Source organism: Melanerpes formicivorus, unplaced genomic scaffold, assembly GCF_026170545.1.
Source record: "Melanerpes formicivorus ecotype bairdi unplaced genomic scaffold, bMelFor1.0.p_v2 SCAF_158, whole genome shotgun sequence".
In the NCBI taxonomy this organism is placed as follows: Eukaryota; Metazoa; Chordata; class Aves; order Piciformes; family Picidae; genus Melanerpes; species Melanerpes formicivorus.
The window spans coordinates 15,105-36,672 of NW_027142510.1; the positions used below are offsets into that span (position 1 = coordinate 15,105).

The following is a 21,568-nucleotide window of genomic DNA, read 5'->3' on the forward strand; positions in this document are numbered from 1 at the left end:
GCAAAGGAAAATCCGTGAGCTGTTGTGTACTAGAGATACGCACTGTAAGTTTACGTCTTTCAGAACCCCATGCAGCGCATTTCAAAGCCTCTTTTCAGACAAATTAATACCAGACTGCTGCGCCTAGTTAAACAGCAGAGCTATGAAGTTGCAAGAGAGGGGTGTCAGGGTTAGCTGGCCTCTTAGGGATTTTAATCCCCTCCGAGAACGTGCAAGCGTTTCAAACGAGCTGCTACGTAAGAACCCCCGAGAGCGGCAGAGGCTGGCGCTTACCTGGAAGGGAGCCCGAGGAAATCGGGAAGAATCTGAGCGAGGAGCTGAGCCCCGCCAAGCCCCCAACGTGCCGGTTCCTTCCGCCTCGCCTCGGGGAGCCCCGCGCCGGTTCCGTCCGGTTCCGTTCGCCTCGGTTCGCCTCTCCTCGTCTCGGGGGGCCCCGCGGGTGAGCTGCCGCGGGGAGTTTGAGTCGCCGCCGGCTGAGGCGAGGAAAAATCTTTTCCTTCGCTGAAAGCGCTATGCCGACTCACCCTAAAACTGAAACTTTCCTGTTTACATGGATAGTAAAGAAGAGGGTCAATTGCTATATGAAAACCTTTGCAGTCTCCCCCATTGGAATGCTTAGTGGAACCCCCTGGTTCCACCCCGAGGGCTCTTACCTGTGGCAGCGATTTGCCTTTCTCCCCTGTGGGACGCCCCCTTAGGGCTTACACGTTACCCCTTTCCCTTGCCAGCAGTCCTTTTCCTGCCTGAAGGCTCTTGTCTCTTCCTGGGGTGATCTGACTGAGTTAAAAGAGCTCTGCCTGAGAAGCCTCTAAGGGGGCGCCCGGAGAGGTCCTGTGCCTCGGCGGGCCCCGCGGCCCGACGGAGAGGGGTCCCGCCGCGGTCCTCGGAAACCGATCTGGGGGAAAAGACGAACGCCACGGCTCGGGTAACTGCCGGAGTTCCATAGGGCTCGCTACAGCCCTGGACGGCTGTGGGATCTCTCCTAAAGGTCTTGGAGCCGAGCGGTTTCACAAACTCACCTTACTTCTGTGAAAGAGGAGGTTGGACTATTTCCCAGAAGTCTGCTGCACGTTTTCCTGGTTTCTGCAGATAGTTTTCCTCCTTTTCTTACCAGCGACTTATGTGAAGTCTTAGGGCTTTTAATCCCCTCCTAGAACATTCAGGCGTATCGAACCTTCAGAGCACCTACACGGGAACCGCGGACAGCGACAGAGGCTGGCACTAACCTGGTGCGGAGCTCAGCCGGACGAAGGGAACCCACGGAAGCTAAAGGAAGACGAGCTGAGAGCAGACCTCGGCGGAGCCGGCTGGCGCCCGGGGGAGCCGAGCCCCGGCGCGCCTGGTGAGAGGCAGCCCGGCTGGGCGGAGCCGCCGTCTGTTCGGGGGAAGGAAATCCTCCGGCTTCACAGAGAGCCGAGCCGACTCGCCCTAAGACTGCCAATCTCTCCTGTTCATATAGGTAGTCAGGACTGGCACTAAGTGCCAGGTAACAAGGCTCTGAACTCACCCCCGCTGCGTCTCTTCCGTTACACGCAAAGGCTGCTAGCAGGTAGAAGCCGATTGCAAGCAGAGCAAAGCAGTTTGAAAACAGAACTACGAAATGGGTCTCAAGGAATTAAAGAGGGGGAACCCTCCTCAGTGTGTGTTGGGGGGGGGGATCCTTTGTTTCTTTTGCCTTTATTCTTTGTCCTGAGGTTTCTTTGGGTTTTGGTCTCTTTAATTTGAATGGAAGTAACCTCTGAGGAGAGCCCAGCGAAGCCTCCCCCCACACACAGGGGTGAGAATCCCCTACCTGGTCAGTGCTGCCCCCGCTCTTAAGGGGCCTGCTAGCATCTAAGGTGGATCTGGGGGTATCAAAGGGGAATTCGGGCACACAGAGAGGTATATGGGGAGGCTCTGGAGGGGCTCCAAAAGGACCTTTCAGTTGGATCCAACTGAGGCCACCGCCACCAAGCCACGCCCCCCAAACTGAGGCCGCCGCCAAGCCAGCCCCCCCACCCACCCAAACACATAGGCCACCGGCAAGACAAGCAACCCCCCCACCCCCCCCCCCAGCAACAGAAGCTGCCGCCAAGCCAGCCAAACCCCCACGCCAGCAACAGAAGCTGCCGCCGCCAAGCCGGCCACCCCCCAACCCCCCCCAAACCACAGAGGGCGCCACCACCAAGCCAGCCACCCCCAACCCCCACCCAATAACAGAGGCCGCCGCCAAACCAGCCACGCATCCCACCCACCCCAGTCACAACAGAGGCCGCCGCCACCAAGCCAGTCCCCCCCCCTCCCAACACAGGCCACCGCCGCCAAGCCAGCCCCCCCCCCAACCACAGAGGCCACCGCCGCCAAGCCAGCCCCCCCCCCCAACCACAGAGGCCACCGCCGCCAAGCCAAGCCAGCCCCCCCCCACGGCCCACCCAGTAACAGAGGCCGCTGCCAAAAAGCCAGCCACCCCCCACACACCCAAAAACATGGGCTGCTGCCAAATCAGCCACCACCCCTATCCCCCACCCAACAACAGAGGCCGCTGCCAAGGCAGCCACGCATCCCACTCCCCGCCCAACAGAGGCCGCTGCTGCCAAGCCAGCCAAACCCCCAACCAACAAAAAATGCTGCTGCCGCCAGGCAGCCAGCCCACCACCCCATAACAGAGGCCGCTGCTGCCAAGCCAGCCACCCCCCCACCCACCCAACGCCAACAGAGGCCGCCGCCAAAAAGCCAGCCACCACCCCCAACCACATAGGCCACCGCCGCCAAGACAGCCAACCCCCCACTCCCCCACCCAATAACAGAGGCTGCCGCCAAACCAGCCACGCATCCCACCCCTCCCACCCAATAACAGAGGCCACCACCGCCAAGCCAGCCACCCCCCCACTCCACCACCCAATAACAGGGGCCGCCGCCAAGCCAAGCCAGCCCCCACCCCACGGCCCACCCAGTAACAGAGGCCACTGCCAAAAAGCCAGCCACCCCCCTACCCACCCACAACCAACAGAGGCCACCGCCAAAAAGCCAGCCACCCCCCCAACCAACCACAGAGGCTGCTGCCGCCAAGCCAGCCAACCCCCCCCCACCCCAGCAACAGAAGCTGCTGCTGCACCAGCCACCCCTCAACCCCCCCAAACCACAGAGGGCACCGCCACCACGCCAGCCACCCCCCCAACCCCCACCCAATAACAGATGCTGACACCAAACCAGCCACGCATCCCACCCACCCCAGTCACAACAGAGGCCGCCGCCGCGCCAGCCACAGCCCCCCCACCCAGCCACATAGGCCGCCGCCAAGACAAGCAACGACCCCATACCCCCCAGCAACAGAAGCTGCCGCCAAGCCAGCGACGCATCCCACTCCAGCAACAGAAGCTGCTGCCACCAAGCCGGCCATCCCCTAACCCCCCCAAAAAACAGAGGCCGCTGCCACCAAGCCAGCAAATTGCCCCACACCCCCCAGCAACAGAAGCTGCCGCTGCCAAGCCGGCCATGCACTAACCCCCCCAAAAACCAGAGGGCGCCACCACCACGCCAGCCACCCCCCCAACCCCCACCCAATAACAGAGGCCGCCGCCAAACCAGCCACGCATCCCACCCACCCCAGTCACAGAGGCCGCCGCCACCAAGCCAGTCCCCCCACACCCAACACAGGCCACCACCGCCAAGCCAGCCCCCCCTCCCCAACCACAGAGGGCACAGCCACCAAGCCAAGCCAGCACCCCCCCACGGCCCACCCAGTAACAGAGGCCGCCGCCAAAAAGCCAGCCACCCCACACACACCCAAAAACATGGGCTGCCACCAAACCAGCCAACACCCCTACCCCCCACCCAACAACAGAGGCCGCTGCCAAGGCAGCCACGCATCCCACCCCCCGCCCAACAGAGGCTGCGGCTGCCAAGCCAGCCAAACCCCCAACCAACAACAGACGCTGCCGCCGCCAAGGCAGCCGGCCCACCACTCCATAACAGAGGCCGTCACTGCAAAGCCAGCCACCCCCCCACCCACCCAACACCGACAGAGGCTGCCGCCAAAAAGCCAGCCACCCCCCCAACCACAGAGGACGCTGCCGCCAAGCCAGCAAATCCCCTCATGCCCCCCAGCAACAGAAGCTGCCGCCAAGCCAGCCAACCCCCCCACCCCAGCAACAGAAGCGGATGCTGCCAAGCCAGGCAGCCCCCAAGCCCCCCAAAACACAGAGGCCGCCGCCACCAAGTCAGCCACAGCCCCCCCACCCAACCACATAGGCCGCCGCCGCCAAGACAGACACCCCCCCACTCCTCCACACCCCCACCCAATAACAGGGGCCGCCGCCAAGCCAAGCCAGCCCCCCCCCACGGCCCACCGAGTAACAGAGGCCACTGCCAAAAAGCCAGCCACCCCCCTACCCACCCACAACCAACAGAGGCCGCCGCCAAAAAGCCAGCCACCCCCCCAACCAACCACATAGGCCGCTGCCACCAAGCCAGCCAACCCCCACACCACCCCAGCAACAGAAGCTGCCGCTGCTGCGCCAGCCACCCCTCAACCCCCCCAAACCACAGAGGGCGCTGCCACCACGCCAGCCACCCCCCCAACCCCCACCCAATAACAGAGGCCGCCACCAAACCAGCCACGCATCCCACCCACCCCAGTCACAGCAGAGGCCGCCGCCACCAAGCCAGACACAGCCCCCCCACCCAGCCACACAGGCCGCCGCCAAGACAAGCAACCACCCCATGCCCCCCAGCAACAGAAGCTGCCGTCGCCAAGCTGGCCACCCCCCACCCCCCCCAAAAAACAGAGGCCACTGACAAGCCAGCCACGCATCCCACCCACCCCAGTCACAACAGAGGCCGCTGCTGCCAAGCCAGCCACCCCCCAGCCCCGCAACAGAAGCTGCCGCCACCAAGCCGGCCATCCCCTAACCCCCCCAAAAAACAGAGGCCGCTGCCACCAAGCCTGCCCCCCAAACTCCCACCCAATAACAATGGCCGCCGCCAAACCAGCCACACATCCCACCCACCCACCCCAGTCACAACAGAGGCCACCGCCACCAAGCCAAGCCAGCACCCCCCCACGGCCCACCCAGTAACAGAGGCAACCGCCAAAAAGCCAGCCACCCCCCACACACCCAAAAACATGGGCTGCCACCAAACCAGCCAACACCCCTACCCCCCACCCAACAACAGAGGCCGCTGCCAAGGCAGCCACGCATCCCACCCCCCACCCAACAGAGGCCGCCGCTGCCAAGCCAGCCAAACCCCCAACCAACAACAGACGCTGCCGCCGCCAAGGCAGCCTGCCCACCACCCCATAACAGAGGCCGTCGCTGCCAAGCCAGCCACCCCCCCACCCACCCAACGCCAACAGAGGCCGCCGCCAAAAAGCCAGCCACCCCCCCAACCACAGAGGACGCTGCCGCCAAGCCAGCAAATCCCCTCATGCCCCCCAGCAACAGAAGCTGCCGCCGCCGCGCCAGCCACCCCCCAACCCCCCCAAACCACAGAGGGCGCCGCCACCATGCCAGCCACCCCCCCAACCCCCACCCAATAACAGAGGCCGCCGCCAAACCAGCCACGCATCCCACCCACCCCAGTCACAACAGAGGCCGCTGCCACCAAGCCAGTCCCCCCCCCCTCCCAACACAGGCCACCGCCGCCAAGCCAGCCCCCCCCCCAACCACAAAGGCCACAGCCACCAAGCCAAGCCAGCCCCCCCCCACAGCCCACCCAGTAACAGAGGCCGCCGCCAAAAAGCCAGCCACCCCACACACACCCAAACACATGGGCTGCCACCAAACCAGCCAACACTCCTACCCCCCACCCAACAACAGAGGCCGCTGCCAAGGCAGCCACGCATCCCACCCCCCGCCCAACAGAGGCTGCCGCTGCCAAGCCAGCCAAACCCCCAACCAACAAGACACTGCCGCCGCCAAGGCAGCCTGCCCACCACCCCATAACAGAGGCCGTTGCTGCAAAGCCAGCCACCCCCCCACCCACCCAACGCCAACAGAGGCCGCCGCCAAAAAGCCAGCCACCCCCCCAACCACAGAGGACGCTGCCGCCAAGCCAGCAAATCCCCTCATGCCCCCCAGCAACAGAAGCTGCCGCCGCCGCGCCAGCCACCCCTCAACCCCCCCAAACTACAGAGGCCGCCACCAAGCCAGCCACAGCCCCCCCACCTAGCCACATAGGCCGCCGCCAAGACAAGCAACCACCCCATGCCCCCCAGCAACAGAAGCTGCCGCCAAGCCAGCGACGCATCCCACCCCAGCAACAGAAGCTGCCTTCGCCAAGCTGGCCACCCCCCACACCCCCCAAAACACAGAGGCGGCTGACAAGCCAGCCACGCATCCCACCCACCCCAGTCACAACAGAGGCCGCCGCTGCCAAGCCAGCCACCCCCCAGCCCTGCAACAGAAGCTGCCGCCACCAAGCCGGCCACCCCCTAACCCCCCCAAAAACCAGAGGGCGCTGCCACCAAGCCTACCCCCACCCAATAACAGAGGCCACCGCCAAAAAGCCAGCCACACCCCCACACCCAAAAACATGGGCTGCCGCCAAACCAGCCACCACCCCTACCCCACACACACAGAGGCCGCTGCCGAGGCAGCCACACATCCCACCCCCCACCCAACAGAGGCTGCCACTGCCATGCCAGCCAACCCCCCAACCAACAACAGACACTGCCACCACCAAGCCAGCCACCCCCCCACCCACCCAACACCAACAGAGACCACCGCCAAAAAGCCAGCCACCCTCCCCAACCAACCACATAAGCCGCTGCCGCCAAGCCAGTCAACCCCCCCACCCCAGCAAGAGAAGCTGCCGCCCCCAAGCCAGGCGCCCCCAAAGCCCCCAAAAAAACAGAGGCCGCCGCCGCACCAGCGAATCCCCCCATACCCCCCAGCAACAGAAGCTGCTGCAGCCAGCCACCCCCCAACCCCCCCAAAAAATGGAGGGTGACGCCGCCAAGCCAGCGACCCCCCCATCCCCACCCAATAACAGAGGCCACCGCCAAACCAGCCACGCATCCCACCCCCCCAACCAATAACAGAGGCCACTGCCAGGCCAAGCCCCCCCCCCCACGCCCCACCCAATAACAGAAGCTGCCGCCAAAAAGCCAGCCACCCCCCCACACACACCCAAAAACATGGGCTGCCACCAAACCAGCCAACACCCCCCACCCAACAACAAAGTCTGTGGCCAAGCCAGCCACGCATCCCGCCCCCCACCCAACAGAAGCCGCCGCTGCCAAGCCGGCCAACCCCCCAACCAACAACAGACACTGCTGCCGCCGCCAAGCCAGCCAACCCCCCCGCCCAATAACAGAGGCCGCCGCTGCCAAGCTGGCCAACCCCCCACACACACCAGAGGCTGCCAGCAAGCCAGCCCCCACTCCCCCCCCCCCCAACTAACCCTAACCATCCAACTGAAGTGCCCCCAGGTGACCCTCCATTGGCTCCCACATGTCCCTGAATTCCTCTTTGATACCCCCCACACCCACCATAGATGCCCACAAACCCCCTGAAGTGGGGGGGGGACGCTGACCGGTCAGGGGGGGCATCTCCTCCGGGTGCGTGGGGAGCGACTCAGCTGGCCTCTCTTCAGAGGCCTTTCCATTCAAATTAAACAACTGAATATAAAACCAGTGGGGTCTCCTTTGTGTGTGTTGTGCGGTTTTAATTTGCCGCTCAGGGCCATTGGAAACCTTTTGGCGTACACGTTACTACTGCTCTGCAACCTCTGGAGGAACAGCATGGCTTTTCCTCCGCTACAATACCTCACGCTAATACTTACGTTTTGTCATGGGTTTCCGTCCCCTCCGGGAACGTTCGGGCAAGCAGTCCGCCGGCAGCGTTTGGGAGAGGCTGCCCCCGCCCCTCACTCGCCCGCTCCTCGGCTGTGTCGTCGCTGCAGCGATTTGACCCTTACCTGGGAGCTCAGAGCTTGGATGGTGTCGAGGCTGAGAATCTCTCTCCTGCTCCCCCCCTCCTCCCTCCCAACAGAGGGGGGAAAAAAAAAAAAAGGAAAGGACCAAATCCAGCAAGAAATAATTTGGAGTCAGCTGGGAAGCAGAGAGTTTAGTAGAACACTCGCAAGCCCTCCACCCTGTCTTCAGAATGGGCATTCACCCGCCACAAGCCACCCCTCCGTTCCCCTCCCGCTCCCCTGTCACAGCCCTGTCATCCACTCTTGGCACGTGGTATTCGACTCCTCGAGGCAAGTCCCTGGTTATCCCGGCTCGTTCTCTCTCAGGGCAGTCTCTCTGGTGCTGGAACTGGGCAGGGATGTGGAGAAGAATCAGGAATCAGTCTGACTTTGAAAGGAAAAGAGGAAAAAAAAAAAAATCAGAAACAGTCCATTGCTGCAGGGACAGCAGGAACAAGTACAGGTGGGATGACCCAGGAGCTCTGTGGGTTGCTGTGCAGTGCATATGTTGAGTCCTGGACGCCAGGCTGGTGTTAAGCCAGGAGGGAAAGAGGTTAGACCGACTTCTAACTATTTGCACAGTGACTATAATGCATTGATGTGTGTTGCCCCCTCTGAGTTCATCCTCTCTCAGCCGGAGTCACATTCTGCTGTGGGATACGCTGAATGTCCCCAGTTTCCAACATGCTCCGCTAGGTGTGACCAGGCCTCTTGGCAGCAGCCGCCCCTGGGGTTGGTTTGCCCGGCGCTGGCAAGCCCTCCGCCCTGTTTTTGCAATGGTCTGTAACCCCCCCACAATCGCCCACCCCCACGTGGCATCGCGGTAGGAAAGACAGAGACAGCTGAGGGGCTGCCCTGCTTCTGATAGCCCCGACCCACGGACGCCCTTCTTGGTAGGGTTTGCGCCTTCGGGACGCAGCTGAGTTTTTGCTGCGCCTCTCTGTGAGAGCTGTTGCGTGGCTCTGCGTCTCCGAGCATGTTCCCTGTTCCCCAGGATTTACTACGCCCCCATTGCCTTGCAGTCGGTGCATTTCTCCCTGGCCATCAACCAACCTCTAATGCCTGTTGCTCTCTAATTAAATCTTTCGATGGTTTCAGCTTTCTGAGCCTGTGTTGGTACGACTCCTGCTCAGGGCACCGCGAGAGAGACAAACCCTCCTTCTGTCCTGTGGTTCCGGGAAGGGTCCTGGCACTCGCAGGCAGGCACCAACGGGGTAGTGACTGTGAAGTGACATCAGCCTTGCTTGGTCGACCAAGTAGAAAGCAAAGAGTCAAACGGTAAGGAGTGGAGCAAAAAGCAAAGCTTAGCTCTCAGTTACTCACGTTGTAAAGCTGTGAGTAGGTTTCCCTGCACCCTAGAAAAACACTGCACAGGCATCTCATTTTTCTCTGGCATTCATTTAACTCGCAGAGCTGTGGGGGAGTTACTGGGAGACTTGGAAAGGCAGTGAGAACACTAGGAAGGGAATTTGGAGTTACGGGGAGGAACACAAAGACGACAGGTGCCACGCTAGAAGAGCACTTACTGTTACCGGGAGAAGACCCCTCCTGACTCTTCCTGACTGCTGCTCGCCCCGGCCCTCCCGCTCGCTCGCTCGCCCCGGCCCGCCCGCCCGCCCGCCCGCCCGCTCGCTCGCCCCGGCCGGCCCGCCCGCCCGCCCGCTCGCTCGCCCCGGCCGGCCCGCCCGCCCGCCCGCCCGCCCCGGCCGGCCCGCTCGCCTCGGCCCGCCCGCCCGCTCGCCCCGGCCGGCCCGCTCGCCTCGGCCCGCCCGCCCGCTCGCCCCGGCCGGCCCGCTCGCCTCGGCCCGCCCGCCCGCTCGCCCCGGCCGGCCCGCCCGCCCCGGCCGGCCCGCCCGCTCGCCCCGGCCCCAGCCCCGGCCGGTAGTGCGCGAGTCCCCTGCCCCGTCGCGGCTCCCAAACGGTCCCGGCTCGGCTCCGGGAACCCCCCTGCAAGCAAAGGCAGAGTGCGGTCCTGCAGCTGCCAGAGGAAAGCCCCGGAGAACTGTGGAGGCAGGCACTCACCTAGCACGGAGCGAGCAGGAACCCGATAGCCCCGGCGGGCCAGTGAGCGCCGTTTTAAAGCCGCCAGCCCCGTGCGCGCGAACAACCCTCGCTGCGACGCATGCGCTGAACCCATGGCAACGATCGCGACGCTATCGCCCTGGCGGGACTGGAGCCTCGCTGCGGCGCAGGAGTTGTACCCATGTCAGCGATCGAGTCAGGCTCTCTCTCCCTTTTCCCTTCTCCCCCTAACAACTTTCCAGCATTTCAAGCGTTCAGCGCGGTTCGCTGCAGCGCTGAGCGCCCTCGGGGCGGCACGCGCCGCGGCACGGCGGCGGTGCCGCCCGTGACGCACGCGGGGGCGGCCCTGAGCACTGCCCTGGGCGTGGGCAGCAGCTCGGCCCGGCCCCGTTCGGGATGTTTTGGCATTTAAATCGAAACCCTACACCGCGCGCAGGTAAAAGCCTCTGTTTATGATGGGTACGGCCGCAGGCTGTGCTTATAGCTCAAGCCCCTGTGTGACTTCATTACGATTCTCACAGCCTTTAAAACAGAGAGGGGAGACGGGGGGTCGTTTCCAAAGTTTTGTGACACAGCAGTCGCTCCAACTCCTCCCTCTCCAGCTGGAGAGGGTCTGCTCCGCATCGCCTCTCACGGCACTGACGCTGTGAAATGTTCTGTGGTCCCCTCCGAGACTTGTCAGCGGTTTAGGGGGGTGCCCCCAGCCCTCACCTGCTCCTCTGCTGCAGCATCCCCCTGCCCCATGTCCGCCCAGAATCCCCCCGCTCCCTTTGATTCTCCCCCCAAAAGGCAGAATGTGAAGCAAACTGCCCGGCCAGCAGCTCGGTCCTTTCCTAGTCAGTTGTGTACACATCCCCTCTCCCCCCGAAGGGGAGCTCTGCTGCAGCAATGAAGGGGGGCAGGGAAGGGTCCCCCACAAACAGCTGCAGCTACTCCAGCCCCCGTGCTGCCGGCTGGTGGCTGCCCCACAGTGGGGAATGTGCCAGAGGTCGATGTCTCTCACACCCAGTTTGGGTTGGACCCCTGGGCAGCGATGCTCCGCCCGAGGCCTCCATCGGAGGCCGCAGGCAGGTTCCTCGCTGCTGCCTTTGTGCCTCAGACGCAGCCGCACTTGGATCCTCCTGAAGCCATGCGGCCTGCTGCGGTGCTCCGGTGCCCCACAGGCTACCCCGAAAGCTACTTCCTAGACTGACATGGAGCAGAAAGAGAGCAGAGTTTTCTCCTGCTAGGCACAGGAGACTCCCGTGTGGGAATGCATGCAGGGACCCCCCTGGTGCAGCAGGAATCATTTATTGGTGCAGCAGGAATCATTTACTGGTGCAGCAGGAATCATTTACTGGTGCAGCAGGAATCATTTATTGGTGCAACAGGAATCACTTACTAGTGCAGCAGGAATCATTTATTGGTGCAGCAGGAATCATTTATTGCTGCAACAGGAATCATTTATTGGTGCAGCAAGAATCATTTATTGGTGCAGCAGGAATCATTTATTGCTGCAGCAGGAATCACTTATTGGTGCAGCAGGAATCACTTACTGGTGCAGCAGGAATCATTTATTGCTGCAGCAGGAATCATTTATTGGTGCAGCAGGAATCACTTACTGGTGCAGCAGGAATCATTTATTGGTGCAGCAGGAATCATTTATTGCTGCAGCAGGAATCACTTATTGGTGCAGCAGGAATCACTTACTGGTGCAGCAGGAATCACTTACTGGTGCAGCAAGAATCATTTATTGGTGCAGCAGGAATCATTTATTGGTGCAGCAGGAATCATTTACTGGTGCAGCAGGAATCATTTATTGGTGCAGCAGGAATCACTTACTGGTGCAGCAGGAATCATTTATTGGTGCAGCAGGAATCATTTATTGGTGCAGCAGGAATCACTTACTGGTGCAGCAAGAATCATTTATTGGTGCAGCAGGAATCATTTATTGCTGCAGCAGGAATCATTTATTGCTGCAGCAGGAATCACTTATTGGTGCAGCAGGAATCACTTACTGGTGCAGCAGGAATCATTTACTGGTGCAGCAGGAATCATTTATTGCTGCAGCAGGAATCATTTATTGGTACAGAACAGGCAGTTTACAGAGGGGAAATCCAGCAGCCCGAGCACTTCCCTGGCACTCCTGCACCACTGCTGCTCTCTGAGTTTGCTCCATCGTTATCTTCATCCCGTATCAGGTTGATCTTCTCCAGCAGGGAGGCAAGCGTCCCCCTGCCTCACGCTTCAGGCTGTGTACTGCAGTCCGCTCTTTTTTATCACCAGGCCATCCTTCCAGTATCAGCAGCCTGTTGTTCTCCCTTGTCCTGAAACCCTCCTGGGACCCTTTCTGCTTTCCTACGCTCCCAGTGCCCTTCACCCCTCCCCCGGAGGCACTGCACAGAGCCGGCGCTCGGTCCCAGAGAGACTGTAGAGCACAGCTGGATGGAAGATGCACCGCAACACACCCAGCACTCCTTTCTCTGCAGGAACAAGCAACAACCTCTCGGCAAGACTCAAGATGCTTACACAAGTGGCTCCACGACGTGTCTCAGATCCATCTCACCTCATCACCTGACCTGTGGAGTCCTTGTGTGAGCCAGAAAGAGAACCAGCCTTGGCCAGGGAGAGCGAGAGCGTCTCTTTCCCCCCGGAGCGGACGGCGGCTTGCAGGCATCAGGGCTGCTCAGCAGCCTGCCAGGCGTCCAGGCCTGGGCTCTGAGAAGGAAAGGGGAAGGGAGAGGAGAAGAGGGGAAGGGAGGGGAGGGGGCCTCAGGGATCGGCCAGTTCCAACCCCCCTCAGGGATGCCTCACCCTGGATCGGGCTGCCCAGAGCCACCTCCAGCCTGGCCTCCAAATCGCCCATGGGTGAGGCTACCACCACCTCCCTGGGCAACCTGTGCCAGAGCCTCACCACCCTGATGGGGAAGAGCTTCCTCCTGGCATCCAATCGGAACCTCCCCCCTTCTGGGTTTTGTTCCATGCCCCCCAGCCCTGTCACTCCCTGACACCCTTGAAGTCCCTCACCTGCCCCACTTCCCCTCTTCATCCCCTCAAACCATCGGCACCTGGGCTCAGCTGGAGTCTCCTCCCACCCCAGGTGTGGCCACCTGGCCCCTCCCACCCACTCCCCTATTTAATCCCCTCCCCCAGGAAGAGCAGCTCCCCTAGGATGAGCCTGCCTGGGCTGAGAATCCTCCTTGCATCCCTGGTGAGTGTCTCTGGTGCACGCTGAGTGATGGTGGTGGTGACAGAAGGTTGGGGTCCTGGCAGCCCCCTGGCTGTCAGGGCCAGGGGTGATGACCGCCCCAATCCCATCCAGGGGTGCTGGCTGGGGCTTCCTGCTGGGGCTGAGCTCCTCTGGGTGGTGTCCTGGCTGGTGAGGGCCTTGCCCCTGGTGCTGGGCTGGGGGCAGAAGTGGTGGTGGTGGTGATGGAGCAGGAGCTATGATGCTAACCGCACGGCTCTGACTTGGAGGCCCCTGGAGTCTGCTCTCCTCCCTCCATAGCCCTCTGCTGCTGCTGTGCCTCATCTGCAGAGCCTCTCCTCCCCCTCACTGCCTCTCTCCAGAAAGAAGGGAAGGAGGGAACAGCCGTGAGGAAGATCTGGAACTGCTTCCCCTCACCTGTCAGCTCTGAGCAGGCAGCCCCCAGGAAGGGGCAGGGTGGGCAGGGAGAAGCACAATGCCGGCGAGAACAGCCAGGACAGGACTGCATCTCCCCCCCTGTGCTTCTGTTCAGGGGGGCAAATGCAGAGGGGGAAATAGTTCAGGCTGGCTGGGAAGCCTCTCTCACACCTCTGGAGAGGAGGAATCCCTGAGCAGAGAGACTGAGCAGGGAATCCCTGTCCTGAACACGCAGAAGCAGCACGAACCAGGCTGGGACGGGCCTCGGGGAGCGTCAGGTCCAACCTCCCACCCAGGGGAAGATGAAATAGGATGGGAAGAGAATTAATGAGGTTGGAAAAGGCCTCAGAGGTCCTCGAGTCCAACCTCCCACCCAGCCCCATCTGATCAACTCGACCATGGCACCAAGGGCCCCACCCAGGCCCCTCCTGGACATCTCCAGGGAGGGAGACTCCACCACACCCCCCTGGGCAGCACATCCCCAGGGCCAACCTCTCTTGCTGGGAAGAACTTCCTCCTCACCTCCAGCCTAAACCTCCCCTGGCACAGCTTCAGGCTGTGTCCTCTTGTTCTGGTGCTGGGTGCCTGGGAGGAGAGCCCAACCCCCACCTGGCTACGGCCTCCCTTCAGGTAGGTGTAGAGAGCAAGAAGGTCTCCCCTGAGCCTCCTCTTCTCCTGGCTAAGCAACCCCAGCTCCCTCAGCCTCTCCTCACAGGACTCTGTGCCCCAGCCTCCTGCCCAGGGCTCTGTGCCCCAGCCCCCTCCCCAGCCCTGCTGCCCTGCTCTGGACCCCTTCACCTGCACCCTGCTTACCGTGGCACCCCGCAGAAGGCTCTCTGGTGGAAGACTCCTGGGGGGATGGCTCCCAGCTGGTGAAGAGCATCTACAGCCCACACAGCTCCAGGCCTCTCAGGCTGTGCCTCTCTCTCTCCAGGAGTGAGGGCATCCTGTCCCCTAGGCAGGGAAGGAAACACAGCTGTGAAATCAGAGCAGTGGGGTCTGAGATCCCCAGGAGAACCCAAACCGAACCTTGGAGCTGGCCTCAGAGCTCCTCTGGGGGAAGCTGTCGCTGCTAGGAGCGCAGAGCCCCCCCGGCGCGGCTCAGCCCTCGGCCTCCTGGAGGCAGCACTCGCCGCTGCCCATCTGCAGTGCCGACCGTGACGCGCGGGGACAGCACTGAGCCACCGGGCGGCGGCACAGCTGCGCTGCTAACCGCTCGCGATGTGGCTGGGGGGGGCCCAGGGGGAGAGAGGGGTCCCGGGGGGGTCCCGGGGCTGCAGGGACGCCGAAAACCACAGTGAGACCTCCCCGAATCCTGCAGGACCCCAAAACCTTAAACCCCAGAGACCCCTAACCCTCACAGCCCCTCCCCAGCTCCTTTGGGACCCTCCAGAGGGCCCCCCCAAATTCCCCTTTCACGCCCCCGGGACCCCGGCGCCGGCATCCCCGGGAGCAGTGCCCATCCCACCTCCCCCCCTCTGCCCTCTCCCTTTTGGGGGTCCCTAAAGGACCGTGGGGGTCCTGAGGGGTCCCCAAGGGTCTGTCAGGGTCCTTGGCTGTCCGCAGGGTTCTGGGGGGGTCCGCAGGGTTCTGGGGGGGTCTGCAGGGGTCCCCTAGGGTCTGGAGGGATATGTGGGGGTCCCCAAGGGTCTGCAGGGGCCCGTAAGAGACCCCCGCGGACCCCTATGGACTCTTAAGGACCATTCCAGACCCCTGGGGACCCCCGCGGAGTCTGGCGGACCCCTGCAGACCCTTACGGACCTCCCAGAGTCCCCCCAGACCCAGCCCCTCCCCCCAATTCCCATCCCACCTTTTTCTGCCCTTCTGGGATCCCCTTCAGACCCTCCTGGGACCCCTCCCCAACCCTTAGGAGCCCCTCCTGGACCCCCTCAAACCCTTTTGACCCTCCCCCGCGCCCCCCCCAAAAAACCATCCCCCTGCCCCTCCCCTCGCTGGGGTCCTCAGGGGTCCGCTGCAGCCAGCGAGCCAATGGGAGAACCCCAGGGGCTGCACCCCTGCCCCACCCCACGGGGACCCTGCCCCACGGATCCCCGCCCCCTAGCTCCTGGCCCTGCCCCCTAGCTCCTGGCCCCTCCCCTTCCTGCCCCCCACCCCCCTCATTCACCGGCACCAGTTTGAGGCACTGGGAGCCGCTGGGAGGTACAGGGATGGGCTGGGAGGGGGATCAGGGGGACTGGGAGTGCTGGGAGGGGGACTGGGGGGGACTGGGAGCCCCTGGGGGGGTGGGGAGGGGGGACTGGGAGCACTGGTCCTAACCCCAACCCCCTAACCCCCTAAACCCTAACCCCTAACCCTCGGGTACTAACCCCACCCCCAAGCCCTGCCCCTAACCCCCCACCCTAACTCCCTAACCCCTAAGCCTAACCCCTAACCCCCTAACCCTAACCCCCCCAACCCTACCCTAACCCCCTAACCGTTAACCCCAACCCTAACCCCAACCCCCCCACCCTAACCCAACAGAACAGTTGCTTTTTTCAAAGTTTCATCCTACTTACTCCCTTACTTCAAAGAACTTACTTCTTTGTTAACTGCTTAATCTGTCAACGACTTAGATCTTACTCGTTCAAGTTTTCACACTTCACTCCTCTTACCAACAGAGATGACTTCATCAGGCCCAAATACGTCATACACAAGGATCAAGACACAATGATCTACAAACACAGCAAACCCTATCCTCACCACTGTCTTTTACAATATGCTTTAAAGGTATGTTACATCTTCTCTTGTCTAAGACGCTCAAAAATCCTAAGTTGTTTTATGTTAGCAAGATTCTCCTTGATCTATAAAGATAAAGCTGGCCAGGCTCCATCTCCATAAGTAAAGAAAAATCTTGCACGTAAACAGCAAAAGTGAAAAGGCTTCTTTGCCGGGTCAAAGGTGACATCTTGACTATTCACGGTTCTGCCCGGTATAAAATTGACCGTAACCTAACAATCCATCCTTACTCATCCTAACAATGCTGCTCTTTTGATACTTTGCTTTTGCTAAGGCACCGAGTCCTATAGATACTATCTTTGGCCTAATGTTGTTTGTTCTTCTTTCAAATTTCTCCTAGCTAAAACTTCCAGAATTCTTATATCCTCCATAAACTTTGTTAAATCACGCTTGAAACCGCACATGAAATGAAAGTTTGAGAATGTAGTATACTTTAGCCATTTTTTTGGGGGGGATGTAACACCTGAATTCTCCCTTGTTTTTTATAACCTAAAATGCAAATGTATTTTGTGTTATAATCAGACTAACTATTTAAAATTAATACAAACTGGTGAGTTAACATACAAGTCCATGACAACATATTCTCTAACCACACAACAATTAAGCAATTGTGATATTCAGTCCTAATACACATAGCTTTATGGTACATTCTCCCGATTGATGCTTTTGATCTCAGATTATCGTAACAGACATTGTGACCTGTGTTAGGTAGGTCTGCTGATTTTCAGCTTCATGTGAAATGCTATTTGTCCCATCCTTGTGATTCTTGTGCTGTTGTTTGTTGAGATGATTGCGGTACTGCGTTGCAGAAGTGATGTTCCCGGGTGTTGACATGGGTTAGCTATTTTTTGCTGGCATTACTAAAACCTTAGTTATAAAATATGCATCCTTTTTGTTTTAATATATAATCCCTCTCTTAAAACGATTTTGAATACAAACAAAAAAAAAAATCTCATTCTATAATATCCCTATATCAAACTCTTATGCTAACACCAAAAATCTCTAAAGAACTGAAAGAACTATGTTAAAATTAAATTATCAAATCAATGTCTAAAAAGAAACTAATAAAAAGTTAGAGCTCTTTCAAAATGCCATGGCACGAAAAAAAAAAAAAAGAAGGTTTGAACCAAAAGTTAAAATTTGAACTCACAGAAAAACGAAAGTTTGAGCTCATTACTAAATGCTTATACCTTAGTACAATCACTAATTACTTAATACTTATAAATACTAAATACTTACTATTCATTATGCTTACAGGTAAAACAACTATTGAAAACAGAAAAAAAAAAATCTCTAAAACACATCACAATCAGAAATAATGAAATAATGAAATAATCATTGTTGCTTTAAATCAGAACACAACTTTCATAGACTAGAGAGGTTATCAGAAGGGGGGGGGAGAAATGGGGGGGGGGGAGGTGGCTGGCTAGCAAAGGCACCATAGGGACAAAGAGAGGGGGGGAAAAGGGGGGTGGGAAGAAAGCCACCGAATTCACACCAGCTGCCCTTCCAGGCAGCCTCCAGGTCAAATGTAGGATTCGCTGAAGGCATGGAGACTTCCATAGGAGGTGATAGCAGCAATTTTGAGCTACATTGATGTTTTTGAGCCTAAAACTCGAGGTGCTTGTAACAGATGCCACTGTCTCTTCTCCACTCCATATTGCTGGATGTCAGTGCATACAACTTACAGCAGCAGTTCCTAAAGTACACAAAAGTATCTGGCAATCAGTGTTTCTTACAGGCTTCTAGGACAGTCATCTTCTCCCAAGTCATGCTTTTTGCCTAAAGTGTCCCTTCTGTCCACAATTGTGGTGGGTTTGGAAGGGTAAGGCCGAGAAGCCTCCTCCCTTCCCCCTTGTAAGGTAAAAGGGAAAAAAAAATTGAAGGGAAAGGAAAAAAAAATCACAAGCTGAATTAGCAAAGCAGTGGAGCTATATTTACAAAGCAATGTAAGGTATGCAGGGGAATGTTTACAAATTTACAATATCTACAATATATACAAAGATATACAACAGAGTAACACAGAAATGAGAGTAACCCCCCTCGGCAGAGAGGGGGTTCCCCACCTCCGCTCTCCCCTCTCTCCCCCCCCCTTCCCAGAGTGGGATAGAAAGAGAGAGAAAAGAGAGGAAAAAAAAAATGTTAGAAGCAGTTTGTGTTAATTGGAAAGGAGTTAATACAGGCCTGGTATCTGGACTTCAAGGCCGAGGCCTTGGCAGAAAGCCCAGCACAGAGACAGAGAGCTGCTGCACCGTGGAAAGGCGGAAGCAAGACTGATAGAAAAGTCCTGGAAATGTCCAGTTCACTCCCAGTTCAGAAGGTGCTTCCTCCCACTCTTCCAATGAAATTAGTTTAGACTATTCCTTCCGTTTACCAACTTCCGTCCACCATATTCCCTTTCTTAAGGGGGCAGCGTCAACCGGCCACAGTCCACCCCTTCTAAACAATTTCATTGGCTGTTCACACTGTCCATCCAATCCAAAATGATATTTACAGTTCGTGAGTAAAGTTCATAGTCCATTCCGGCTATGCTCAGATGTAGATGATTCAAAAGTCCAAGAAAATCAGAAAATGAGAAAAATGGAAAACAGTTCATTTCTTCACCGACGAAGTGAAGAAAAGGGAAACGGGGATTCTCAGGGTCTCTTAGTTGACTCAGGGATCTCAGGGTTCGTGCACCGTAGATTCCTCGTTGATTCTTCCTTTGGACGCAATGTAGCTGTACAACAGTTTGAAATTAACCTCTTTCAGCTAAAGTTAAATTTCTTTGTGGAATACACTGAATTTCACCATTCTCTTGCATTACCCAATAAGTGTGACCCGGACCTTCAGCTGAAACCACCCCTCGGACAGGTTTAGCCTCTCCTGAGGGTGAAAATACCCAAACAGTTTTACCTAACAGATTCTTTTCTCTAACAACAGGAACTCTATCACCTTCTACTTTCCGTAGCAAATCTGAATGTGCAGGTCCAGCTCGGTTCACTGAACCTCTACTATTTACCAGCCAGGTTGCTTGTGCTAAATGTTTTTCCCGGTTTTTCAAAGATCCACCCCCCATGGCTTTAAGAGTGGTCTTCAACAAACCGTTGTAGCGTTCAGTCTTCCCTGAAGCTGGTGCATAGTAGGGAATGTGGAATATCCACTCAATACCGTGCTCTTTTGCCCAGCTCTTTACAAGGTTGTTCTTGAAATGAGTTCCGTTGTCTGACTCGATCCTCTCCGGAGTTCCGTGTCTCCACAGGATCTGTCTCTCCAGACCGAGAATGGTGTTGCGTGCAGTTGCATGTGGAACTGGATAAGTTTCCAACCATCCAGTGTTTGCCTCTACCATAGTAAGCACGTATTGCTTACCAGAACGAGAATGTGGTAGAGTGATGTAGTCAATCTGCCAAGCTTCATCATACTTGTACTTGGACCATCTGTCACCATACCACAAGGGCTTAAGTCGTTTTGCCTGCTTAATAGCAGCACAAATGTCACAGTCATGGATGACTTGTGTGATAGCATCCATGGAAATGTCTATGGATCTGTCACGAGCCCATTGGTATGTCGCATCTCTGCCTTCATGTCCTGACGAATCGTGAGCCCACCGAGCTAAGAATATCTCACCTCGGTGTTTCCAGTCGAGATCAAGATTAGAGTCCATGTCTACTTGAGAAACTCTTGCAGCTAGATCTGCCTGATGGTTGTGTTGCTGTTCCTCAGTAGCTTTGCTCTTAGGAATGTGAGCATCGATGTGTCTCACTTTCACTGGAATTCTCTCGATTCGATCAGCAATGTCCTGCCATAGGTCGGCTGCCCAAATGGGTTTTCCTTTTCTCTGCCAACCACTCTTCTTCCAGTTCTTTAGCCAAACCCATAGAGCATTGGCTACCATCCATGAGTCGGTGTAGAGATAAAGCTTTGGCCATCTCTCACGTTGACCTACGTCGAGAGCTGGCTGGACAGCTTTTACCTCTGCGAACTGACTGGATTCTCCTTCTCCATCTTTCGCTTCTGCAACTCGGCGTGTTGGACTCCACACTGCAGACTTCCACCTTCGCTTGTTTCCAACAAGACGACAGGAACCGTCTGTGAACAAAGCGTATTTCTTTTCGTCATCAGAGAGGTCATTGTAAGGAGGAGCTTCCTCAGCACGAGTTACTTTCTCCTCCGGAGGTTTAGCACAGTTGATACCTTCAGGCCAACTTGAGATCACCTCCACTAGACCAGGTCTTTCAAGATTTCCCATTCGAGCTCTCTGTGTTATCAGAGCCATCCACTTAGACCATGTTGAGTCTGTGGCATGATGTGGTGTGGAGCCTTTGCCTTTGAACATCCAATTCAAAACTGGTAATCTGGGAGCTAAGAGAAGTTGTGATTCAGTTCCAATCACTTCAGAAGATGCTTTCACTCCTTCATAGGCAGCTAAAATTTCTTTCTCTGTTGGAGTATAGTTAGCCTCTGAACCTCTGTAATCTCGACTCCAGAAACCAAGAGGTCATCCACGTGTCTCACCTGGAGCTTTTTGCCACAAGCACCAGGTTGGACCATTGTCACTTGCAGCCGTGTACAAAATGTTCTTAATGTCTGGACCATCTCGGACGGGTCCCAGACCCATTGCTTGAATCACCTCTTGCTTTATCTGGTCAAAGGCTGCTTGTTGTTCAGGTCCCCAGTGGAAATGGTTTCTCTTTCGAGTCACATCATACAGAGGTTTCACAATCTGACTGTATCCAGGAATGTGCAGTCTCCAAAATCCCACTATCCCTAAGAAACGTAGGGTCTCTTGCTTGTTTGTGGGACTTGCCATGGTGGAGACTCTATTTACCACATCCACTGGAATGTGTCGACGTCCATCCTGCCAGCGCTCTCCCAGAAACTGAATCTCTGTGGTAGGTCCTTTCACCTTGTCTCGCTTGATGGCAAAACCTGCATTCAGAAGAATGTCAATGATTTTGTTACCTTTCTCGAAGACTTCCTCAGCAGTTTTACCCCAGACGATGATATCATCGATGAACTGGATGTGTTCTGGAGCACCGCCTTTCTCCAGAGCATCGTGGATCACTGCATGACAGATGCTTGAGCTGTGGATCCAGCCCATTGGCAGCCTGTTGAAAGTGTACTGGATTCCTCTCCAGGTGAAAGCAAACTGAGGCCTGCATTCTTCTGCTATGGGAATAGAGAAAAATGCATTAGCAATGTCTATGGTAGCATACCATTTGGCCTCTTTGGATTCCAGCTCATACTGTAGCTCCATCATGTCTGGTACTGCTGCACTCATAGGTGGTGTCACTTCATTCAGGGCTCGGTAGTCTACCGTCAGACGCC

General features: G+C 57.6%; 1 long non-coding RNA gene across 1 annotated transcript; it reads right to left on the reverse strand.

Moving 5' to 3' along the window:
• Positions 1-304: 304 nt before the first annotated feature.
• Positions 305-1,975, reverse strand: LOC137457054 (uncharacterized). The gene is made up of 3 exons (XR_010991206.1): positions 1,020-1,975; positions 654-895; positions 305-542 (listed from the first exon to the last, which is right to left on the reverse strand). It is a non-coding gene; the product is annotated as an uncharacterized lncRNA (long non-coding RNA).
• Positions 1,976-21,568: the final 19,593 nt, after the last annotated feature.